An 11,132-nucleotide genomic window follows, 5' to 3' on the forward strand; every position below is an offset into this window, starting at 1 on the left:
CAGTAACGCCCCGGACTTAACTCACCTTAAACCCTCTCCTGCGTGGGCTGGCTGGGGTCCTGGCGCACTCTATATAAGCCACCCCCCTCCACAGGTAGAGGGGTTCGGCACCTTGTAACTCATATACGCATAATCCACTCGACCGCCTCCGGGCTCCGAGACGTAGGGCTATTACTTCTTCCGAGAAGGGCCTGAACTCGTACATCCCTTGTGTTCACAACCTCTCCATAGCTAGGACCTTGCCTCTCCATACCTACCCCCCACTCTACTGTCAGGCTTAGAACCACGACAGTTGGCACCCACCGTGGGGCCGGTGTTTTAGCAATTTTGTGGAGAAGTTGCGATTCTTCCGAGTACTTTCATGATGGTGGCTGCTGGAGTTTTGATCGAGGGTCGAGAGATCCATCTCGGTGCTCTCACCTTCATCGCCGACGACTCCGCCTGGCTCCAGGAGGCTCCACTCGACGTTGATGCGCTCCCCGTCCGCGGTGCGACGCATTTTCACGCATGTGTCCGCGGCGTTCTGCTGCGGCAACCGTCGACGCCGTATCGGTCGACTCCCCCATCGTCCACCCTCCCGGTCTCCTGCCAGCGCAAGCGCTCGGGCCTGTCGAGGCTTCAGCGGTGGGTGAGACACGCGGTGGCCCGTCAGATGGCCACCACTCATGTTGCGGCAATCGAGCCCGACGAATCTCTCTACGGCCTATTCGATCTGTCGACTGGCTCCGTAGAGACTGCATCCGAGTGCGATAGCAGTGATCCAGCGGCGGAAATCTTGATGGTCGACGGGCCCCGCAGTCCCCCTGGCTTAGCCCGTGATGGTGGGGCAGGCGACGGAGGTGACCCCGCACGAGGCCACGAAGAGTACCAGCCCGAGCCACTCGACTCTCTGCAAAGAGAGGAACTTCGCTGCAGGAACGTGGATGCCCTGCGTACTCCCATCGCAGGAGAAACCCCCGAGGCTCGCGCCTTGGAGGAGGCACGTTTGGCCAATTTGGCCGAACGCACTCGACTGGAGAATCTTCAGCGAGCACTCGACGAGCGCGCGCGGCAACGAGTTCCCGACAACAGTCGACGTCAACTCTTCCCGCCGACTCAGGTATATCGAACCCCAATCCAGAATTTAGCAGCTGCGACCCGTATAGCAGAGTCTATCCAGCCTTCTCAGTCGGAAGCTGGCAGAGGCTTGATGCAGATCAGGGATCTGCTCCGGGCAGCAGGAGATCAGAATTCAGCCGTGTCGCAGTCGTGCAACAGAATTCATAGTCGATCCGTCACTGCGAATACGGTTCAGTCGGCTCACAGCCCCAGATCGCCTCCGCGGCGTGAAGGGCGCGAGAATCGGCGAGACCACTATGGTGACCGACTCGACCGAAATGATAGGCGTCGAGTGCCCAATTCCCCTCCGAGGGGTGGGTCTTACGCTCCTCGGCAGCAAGATGACAAGCGTCAGTTCAGTACAGGGCGAAGGGTTCCAGTCGACCCCAGAGAACCAGGCTTCGACGCGCGATCCATTATCGTGCAAGGTTTGGTCGACCGGAACAGAGCCCATCGAGGTGGACTCGACAGAGATGCGCCCACAAGCAGTCGAGTGCATGTTTCTGGTCCTGAATGTTTCAGCAGAGCTATCAGAGCCGCAGTTATTCCCCCCAATTTCAGGTTGGCAACAGGAGTCAGCAAGTTCACTGGTGAGTCCAAGCCTGAAACTTGGCTTGAGGACTACCGAGTGGCAGTTCAGATTGGTGGTGGGAATGATGAGGTGGCCATGAAGCATTTGCCCCTCATGCTGGAAGGTTCTGCCAGGGCATGGTTGACTCAATTACCTCCTAGCAGCATTTACACTTGGGAAGATCTGTCCCGAGTGTTCATCAGAACGTTTGAAGGAACTTGCAAGCGACCAGCTGGATTGACGGAGTTGCAAGTCTGCGTGCAGAAGACCAATGAGACTCTCAGAGAGTATATTCAGAGATGGATGACTTTGCACCACACTGTGGAGAATGTGTCTGATCATCAGGCAGTCTGCGCCTTCAAAGATGGCGTCAAGAACAGAGAACTGAGTTTGAAGTTTGGTCAAACCGGTGACATGACCTTGAGTCGGATGATGGAGATTGCTACCAAGTACGCCAACGGCGAAGAAGAAGACTGACTCCGAAGCGGCAAGCACAAGCCGAGTCAGTCGGAAAAAGGAAACACCAGTCGGAAACAGAAGCGGAAGGCTGAACCAGCAGCTCCTGGAGAGGCTTTGGCCGTGACTCAGGGAAAGTTTAAGGGGAAACCAAAAGGATCCTGGAACCCTAAGAAGGTAAAGGATAAAGAAGGGAACGACGTAATGGATATGCCATGTCACATCCACACGAAGAAAGACGAAGAGGAGAATATCATCTACCCGAAGCACACCACTCGCCAATGTCGACTCCTGATCCAGCAGTTTCAGGGAAAACAGTCTAAGGACAAGGAGAAGGAGTCGGACAAGGCCGAAGACAAGGAGGACAGTGAGGAAGGATACCCGCATATCAATTCCACTCTGATGATCTTTGCAGATGTGGAAAGCAAGAGTCGATTGAAAGTCATTAACCGAGAGGTGAACATGGTTGCCCCAGCAAAAGCAAATTATCTGAAATGGTCCCAAATACCCATCACATTCGACCAATCTGATCACCCGACTCATATTGCCACCCCTGGGAGGCAAGCTTTGGTGGTCGATCCAGTTGTCGAAGGCACTCGACTAACAAAAGTGCTGATGGACGGTGGAAGCGGGCTGAATTTGTTGTATGCCGACACATTGAAAGGAATGGGCATTCCGATGTCCCGACTGAGCACCAGTAACATGAGCTTTCACGGAGTTATACCAGGGAAGAAAGCCGAGTCACTCGGCCAAATAGCTTTGGACGTGGTGTTTGGTGATTCGAAACATTTTCGCAAAGAAAAGTTGACATTTGAGGTCGTGGATTTTCAGAGTGCATATCATGCCATTTTGGGGAGACCAGCTTACGCACGGTTCATGGCTCGACCATGTTACATGTACCTCAAATTGAAGATGCCCGGCCCCAAAGGAGTGATCACTGTCACTGGTGATCGGAAAAAGGCAGAAGAGTGCTTTCAGAAGGGCTCAAAGATTGCCGATTCCCAGGTGACAGCGGTCGAGTTCGAGGAATACAAGCAAAACGCAGATCCGAGTGACTTGCTGCGATCCAAGAAACCCGCCATAGAGTCTGCATTTCAGTCGTCCGGTGAGACGAAGCCTGTTCACATTCACCCGACCGACCCCGATGCAGCTCCGACCCGCATCTCCACAACACTCGACCCAAAATAGGAAGAAGCGCTCATCCAGTTCCTCCGTGAGAACTGGGACATTTTTGCATGGAAGCCCGCTGACATGCCAGGTGTTCCCAGGGGACTGGCTGAGCATCGCCTAAGAGTCGACTCATCTGCAAAACCAGTCAAAGAGCATCTTCGGCGGTCCGCCGTCCAGAAGAGAAAAGCCATTGGTGAGGAAGTGGCTCGACTGTTGGCGGCAGGATTTATCCGAGAGATATACCACTCCGAGTGGCTCGCTAATGTCGTCATGGTTCCTAAGAAGGACAAATCACTTCGAATGTGCATTGATTTCAAACACATCAACCGGGCCTGCCCGAAAGATCATTTTCCTCTCCCTCGCATAGATCAAATTGTTGACTCGACCGCGGGATGCGAGAGATTGTCTTTTCTAGACGCCTACTCCGGGTACCACCAGATCCGTCTGTACGGACCCGACGAGGTAAAAACAGCTTTCATCACTCCATTCGGGTGCTTCTGCTATATCACCATGCCATTCGGCCTCAAGAATGCCGGAGCCACATTTATGCGAATGATTCATAAGTGCCTACTCACTCAAATCAGTCGGAATGTGGAAGCATATATGGATGATATTGTTGTCAAGTCACGAAAAGGTTCCGACCTACTCGCTGATCTCGCCGAAACTTTTGCCAACCTCAGAAGGTATGATATCAAGCTCAATCCATCAAAGTGCACATTTGGAGTTCCTGGTGGCAAGTTACTCGGTTTTCTCGTTTCCGAACGGGGAATCGACGCTAATCCAGAGAAGATCAGCACTATTCTCCGAATGAAATGCCCTGTGCGAGTGCACGATGTCCAGAAGCTTACTGGATGCTTGGCCGCATTAAGTCGATTCATCTCACGACTCGGTGAAAAGGCATTGCCTCTTTACCGACTGATGAAGAAGGCAGACAAGTTCGAGTGGACTCTAGAAGATGATGCAGCGTTTGCCGAGCTAAAAGCTCTGCTCTCCACCCAGCCGGTGCTTGCTGCTCCAATCAGCAAAGAGCCTCTGTTGCTCTATATCGCAGCCACAGGACAAGTCGTCAGTACTGTGCTTATGGTCGAGCGGGAAGAAGAAGGAAAAGCTCTCAAAGTTCAGTGCCCAGTGTATTATTTGTCTGAAGTCTTGACTCCATCCAAGCAGAGATATCCTCATTATCAGAAGCTTGTGTATGGAATATACATGACCAAAAAGAAGGTTGCTCATTACTTCTCTGATCATTCCATCACAGTCGTCAGCGACGCTCCACTATCAGAGATTTTGCACAACAGAGATGCAACTGGTCGAGTGGCCAAATGGGCGATTGAACTTCTTCCCCTTGATATCAAGTTTGAGGCAAAGAAAGCCATTAAGTCCCAGGCAATAGCAGATTTCCTCGCCGAGTGGATTGAACAGCAGCAGCCGACTGAAGTTCACTCGGAGCATTGGACCATGTTCTTTGATGGCTCTAAGATGTTGAATGGTTCCGGTGCTGGGGTTGTCCTGGTTTCCCCCAGAGGAGATAAGCTCAGATATGTGCTCCAGATTCACTTTGATTCCTCCAACAATGAGGCAGAATATGAGGCCCTCTTATATGGATTGCGCATGGCCATTTCACTCGGCGTCCGTCTCCTGATGGTCTATGGCGACTCGGATTTAGTGGTCAACCAAGTGATGAAGGAGTGGGACGTGAGAAGCCCAGCCATGACTGGATACTGCAGTGCAGTGAGGAAGCTGGAAAAGAAGTTCGAGGGGTTGGAGCTCCATCATATACCCCGACTGAAAAATCAAGCAGCTGATGATCTAGCAAAGATAGGTTCCAAGAGAGAAGCCATTCCGAGTGGTGTGTTCTTGGAGCATATACACACTCTGTCAGTCAAAGAAGATCCTTTCATCGAAGAAGCTCCACAGCCCAAGAGTGCCACAGATCCGACTGAGGTTGAAGTCCCAGCGGTGGTCGACTTGATCATGGAGGTCTTGGTGGTCATTCCCGACTGGACAGTTCCATATATCGCGTATATCCTGAGAAAAGAGCTTCCGGAGGATGAGGAAGAGGCTCGACAGATCATCCGTCGATCTAAGGCCTTTACCGTAATCAAAGGACAATTATACAGAGAAAGCGCGACTGGAGTTGGTCAGAAGTGCATAACACCAGAAGAAGGTCGACTCATCCTCAATGATATCCACTCGGGAACCTGTGGTGTCAGGACCCCGACTCGATGTCACATCGATCTAGCTGGTAACACCTCATATCACTTTGCGGCCTCACGCACGGTATCCCCACGGGTGTCGACTTACCTTTTCCCGGGACCGTTTGCGCCTTTTGGCTCACGTATATGATAGTGTCGCTAGCATCCATATGATAAAGAGCCCGGGCTGACATGACTAGTCGTAAACCCAAAGTGGCACAGACTTACAGGGTCAGGCATCCATGACCCAGCTTCGAACGTGTCGGTCATCAGCAAGTGGGTCCGGGCTGTAGCACTGGGCTAGCAGGACTCCGGTAAACCGGGCTGTAGCGGGCTAACAGGACTCCGGTACTCAAAGCGTGACATTTCCCCGAAGGGACAGACACAGGAACGAAGAAGGACACATGCCGGCCAGCCTAAGTGTTCCAGAGCAGTAGCAAGCTACCATGGCTCAGCGGTAACACTAGGAGACATTTCCCGGTAAGAGAGGCTACTAAAGATAAACAACTAGATAGTCAGATCCCACACATACCAAGCATTTCAATCATACACACAATATGCTCGATATGTGCAAATACAACGAAGCATCACAACATGACTCTATGACACAAGTACTTTATTTAAGGCTCAGGGAGCCATACATAACATTCACAAAGGTACGGGTCTCACGACCCAACATACAAGTCATACAGTCATACAAGCTAGCAGCGGAAGTACATTGTCTGGGTACAGACAACTAATAAAATAAAAGAGGCTTGGAAGCCTAACTATACTACGTGGTCCATCACAAGCTCAGGGTCACCATCTGGGTCTTTAGCCTACTCGTTGATGTCAACGTCTACATAGAACCCATCAGAAGGGGTTGCAGCGTCTTCTGTAAAGAAATGTAAATTATAGCAACATGAGTACAAAGGTACTCAGCAAGACTTACATCAGATCCTACATACATGCATAGTATCAAGAATGGTTGGTGGAGTTATTGCAGCAAGCCAGCTTTGACTCTTGGCTAGACTATCCTACGATACTCCAACTTGAAATGTTTTGCGCACACGAGTCCACTACTCACCACTTCAATACACTACCGAGGATCCACCTCCGTCTTCCTACGGAAGAGCCATCCTCGGTACTCACACTTGTCTTGAGGCTTTTAGTAGTTTCCATTTACTTGTCTATGAACTGTATAGGCAACCAAGTAGTCCTTTACCGCGGACGCGGCTATTCGAATAGATCATGATAACCCTGCAGGGGTGTACTTCTTCATACATGTTTCCACCACTTAGCGTCTGCACACGACATGTGCTCGGCAGACTTCAAGCGAAAGCCAACGTGGGTGTAGACCACGACCTACCTAAACACTTAAGCCTCTAGTCCAGGTTTATCGCCTATTCAGGTTCCATCCGCAGGGAGTCCGGCCGAGGTTTCCCATACGGCCCCGAACGATGTGAACAGGGTTCCCGAGATACCTAACGGGTATTCGGTACACCCGGCCACGTACCTACCGCATCACAGCCCACCCCTTCGGTCAGCGCTGTCCACGGCCTCCAGTAGGTTACAAACACCAGAAACTACTTGCAACTCCTGGACAGAGAGCTAGGGTGAATAAGAAGTCGAGCGGGGTCATATTTCAGGGCCCAATGCATGGTAGTAGCTGTATCTTAAATCACACATACAGATCTCAGTGCTTAAGGTCGGCTTCAATGAAACAACCCACCATGTACTCCTACATGGCCTCTCATCGATACCTTTACCAAATCGTGTTCACCACACCACTCTCATTACCGACATAATCATTTCACTCTAGCCCATCACCCAGATGAACCAGACCTGACACGACTCTAAGCATAGCAGGCATAGCAAGGTAGGAACAACACATACACATGGCTCAATCAACTCCTACACATGCTAGTGGGTTTCATCTAGTTACTATGGCAATGACAGGTCATGCAGAGGAAATGGGTTCAACTACCGTAGCACACAGCAGTTTGAATCGCGTGGTCTTAATGCAGTAAAAGAGAGCAGGAGCGAGAACATGGGATTGTATCGATATGATCAAATGGTTGGTTGCTTGCCTGATGGTTCGATGCACGGATACGGTTCTTCGTTAGGGTAATCACGGTACTCCTCGGGAACAGATCCTGTCGCAAAGGACATCGATACACAAACATCACCAAACAATGTGCAACAATATGATGCATGCATGAAACATGTCAATATGACTGTGTTGGGCTAATGCAACTAAAGCCAGAAGTGTTTGAACAAATTTGAATCAAAGATTCAAATTCCAAATTCAAATATGGCCTTTTAAAGTTCCTTTTCTTGTTCTGCTTAAAACATCAAGTTAACTTGTTTGATCATGCATGGAAATAGTACAGATGGATAGATTGGATTTTTCTGATCATTTTTCATATATAATTTGTCCAATTTGGAGTTACAGAATAAAAGTTATGAATTTTTGAAGTTTAGTTAATATTCTGGAATTTCCTGATTTAATTTAAATCCAGAAATTCAATTACTGCGTCAGCCTGACGTCACAGTGACGTCAGCAGGTCAACAGGGCTGGCTCGGGTCAAACCTGACGTGTGGGGTCCACACGTCAGTGGCACAGGGGCTAATCCCGTGTTGACCCGGGCTGGTTAGCTTTGACTAAGCCCTGGGGCCCACTTGTCAGCGTCAGTAGGTGGGGGGGTTAGTGACTAATTAACTAGGCCACGTCAGCTCGCCGGAGTTCTGGCCGGCGGCGACCATTAGCGCGGCGGCGAGAGTGGTTTTGGTCGTTTCGGCCACCAAATGGACCGCGGAGGCCACCGGAGTGGAGCTGAGGACAACCCGCAGCTCTTGACGGAGCCCGTTGGGGTCGGGGTGGCCGGAGTTGACGGCGGCGAGCTCGGCTGCGGCGGCCGGAGTTCGGGTGCGGTCGGGATCAGTGTTGCAGGGGGTTTGGGGAGGCGTTGGTGCGTTCTACGTGCTCCTGGTGATGTGTGGAGCACGATGGTGTGCTCGGTTGAGCGCTACGGCGACCGTGGCCACGACGGCGATATCGCCGGCGGCGTGGAGCTCTCGGTCGAGGTGGAGCTAGGGCCTAGAAGTCAGAAGAGACCAGGGAAGAAGGGGGAAACACTCCGGGGGCTCACCGCGGTTGCAGTGGGCGTCGAAGCGGGCTCGGGGACGCGCCGGAGACGACGAATTTGACGGCGACGGTGGTCGGAGTCCGAAGAGGGGAACGGCGACGTGGCGGCGATGCAGGGCTTCCGGGGACCCGTGGAGCGGTGGGGAGGAAGAGGGAGTCGAGGCGGAGCTCCTGAGCTGGTCGGGGGAGCGAGGGGTGGTCGGAGACGACTGCTACGGCGAACGGTGGCGACGGTGGTGTTCGGTCGGGCGGGAGAGAGAGCGAGGGAGAGCCGGGGAGAGTGAATGGGGTGTCGGCGAGGTCGGGGCGACGACCAGAAGACGATCCACGCGGCGCAACGGCAACCCGGGCGATGCAGAGAGGCTGGGTGGTGCGTGGCGAGCTCGGGCGCGCCATGCTCACCTCCCTGCCTGCTCTGGCAAGGGGAAGCAGCTGGCTGGCACGGGCCAGCACAGTGCTGGGCCGGCTGGGCTGGGCAGGTAGGTCCAGGTAAGTCTACTCCTTTTATTTAATTTTCTGTTTTCTGTTTTTATTTAATATATCTGCAACTTTGTTGAATTAAATAAAATACCTAGACAACTCCAAAAATCACCAAACTACTCCTGGTCCATAGTTGGATTATTTCCAACATGAAACATTTTAGTTTGGAGATATTTGAGCATTTAAATATTTTATATTATTTTAAATGCCCAAATTCAATTATCTATGATTTAATTCAAAAACCCTAGGATGGCCTAGAAAAATGTGCACCACTTTTGGCAGAGGTTCTGAACCAAGACAAAAATGATGGGCATTTTAGAAGGGCATTTCAGGTTCATTGAAAAATTATTTTAGTAGCCCTAGTTGGTTTCAGAGGGGACTGGGGGTTCTGTCATCCCCATTTCAAGTTTCTGATGAATGAGTAAACATGATGCAACACTCTAATGCATGACTAGCTAGGGTGTGACATGTGGTCATCATGCGTCCTCTCGGACCATCGTGGCCAAAGCATACCGAGCCGGATTTTACTGGCCAAAGGCGAATGAGATGGCAAAGGAGATAGTGGATAAGTGCGAGGTATGTCAGTTCTACTCGAATATGTCGCACAAGCCTGCATCGGCTCTGAAGACCATCCCGCTCGTCTGGCCTTTCGCAGTATGGGGGTTGGACATGGTCGGTCCTTTGAGAACAGGACGAAGCGGCTTCACGCATGTACTGGTGGCAGTCGACAAGTTCACCAAGTGGATCGAGGCTAAACCAATCAAGAACCTTGACACCGGTACTGTTGTTAGCTTCATTAGGGAACTAATATTCAGATATGGAGTCCCGCATAGCATCATTACGGATAATGGGTCGAACTTTGACTCGGAGGAATTCAGAGATTTCTGTAACTCCCAAGGCACACGGGTCGACTATGCTTCAGTCGCCCATCCGCAGTCGAATGGACAAGCAGAGCGAGCTAATGGCCTGATTCTCAAAGGATTGAAACCCCGACTGATGCGTGATCTCAAGCATGCAGCTGGAGCTTGGGTCGACGAACTTCCCTCAGTGCTTTGGGGGCTGCGGACCACACCTAATCGGTCGACCGGAAGAACTCCATTCTTCTTGGTCTACGGAGCTGAAGCAGTCTTGCCGAGCGATCTTCTCCACAATGCTCCTCGAGTTGAAATCTACAACGAAGCAGAAGCTGAACAAGCGCGACAGGACGCAGTCGACCTTTTAGAGGAAGAAAGGGAGATGGCTCTGATCCGGTCGACCATCTACCAACAAGATATGCGGCGTTTCCACGCCAGAAATGTGAGAGGTCGAGCCTTCCAGGAAGGAGATTTAGTTCTCCGAGTGGATCAGCACAAACCACACAAGCTTGCTCCTTCTTGGGAAGGTCCCTTCATCGTCACCAAGGTTCTCCACAATGGGGCGTACCGTCTTTACAACGTCGAGCATAATATCGACGAGCCCCGAGCTTGGAACGCGGAACTACTCCGCCCATTTTATACTTAAGTTTTATCATTCGGATGAGTTGCAATAAAGTACTTCTGTAGTTCATGGACCTCAAAATAATAGTGTCATAGTTCCTCCATAATTTTTGTCACTTTTTATTTTTGTCCAATAAAATTCCCCCTCAGTGGGTGAGTAGCCGCGAATCCGTTTCGCCTAAGTTTGTAAAAATCCTACCGAGTGGTGAGCCAGACTCCCACTCGGAGGCTTAGCTGCGAATCCGTTTCGCCTAAGTTATCAAAATCCTGCCGAGTGGTAAGCCAGACTTCCACTCGGGGGCTTAGCTGCAGTCCAAGCACTCGCCTAAGTTTGTAAAAATCCTACCGAGTGAAGAGCAAACCTCTCACTCGGGGGCTTAGCTGCAGTCCAAGCACTCGCCTAAGATATAAAAATCCTACCGAGTGGTAAGCCGGACTTCCACTCGGAGGCTTAGCTGCAGTCCAAGTACTTGCCTAAGTTATCTAAATCCTACCGAGTGAAGAGCAAACCTCTCACTCGGAGGCTTAGCTGCAGTCCAAGGACTCGCCTAAGTTTGTAAAAA

This window comes from Triticum dicoccoides, chromosome 1B (assembly GCF_002162155.2).
Source record: "Triticum dicoccoides isolate Atlit2015 ecotype Zavitan chromosome 1B, WEW_v2.0, whole genome shotgun sequence".
Taxonomy (NCBI): domain Eukaryota; kingdom Viridiplantae; phylum Streptophyta; class Magnoliopsida; order Poales; family Poaceae; genus Triticum; species Triticum dicoccoides.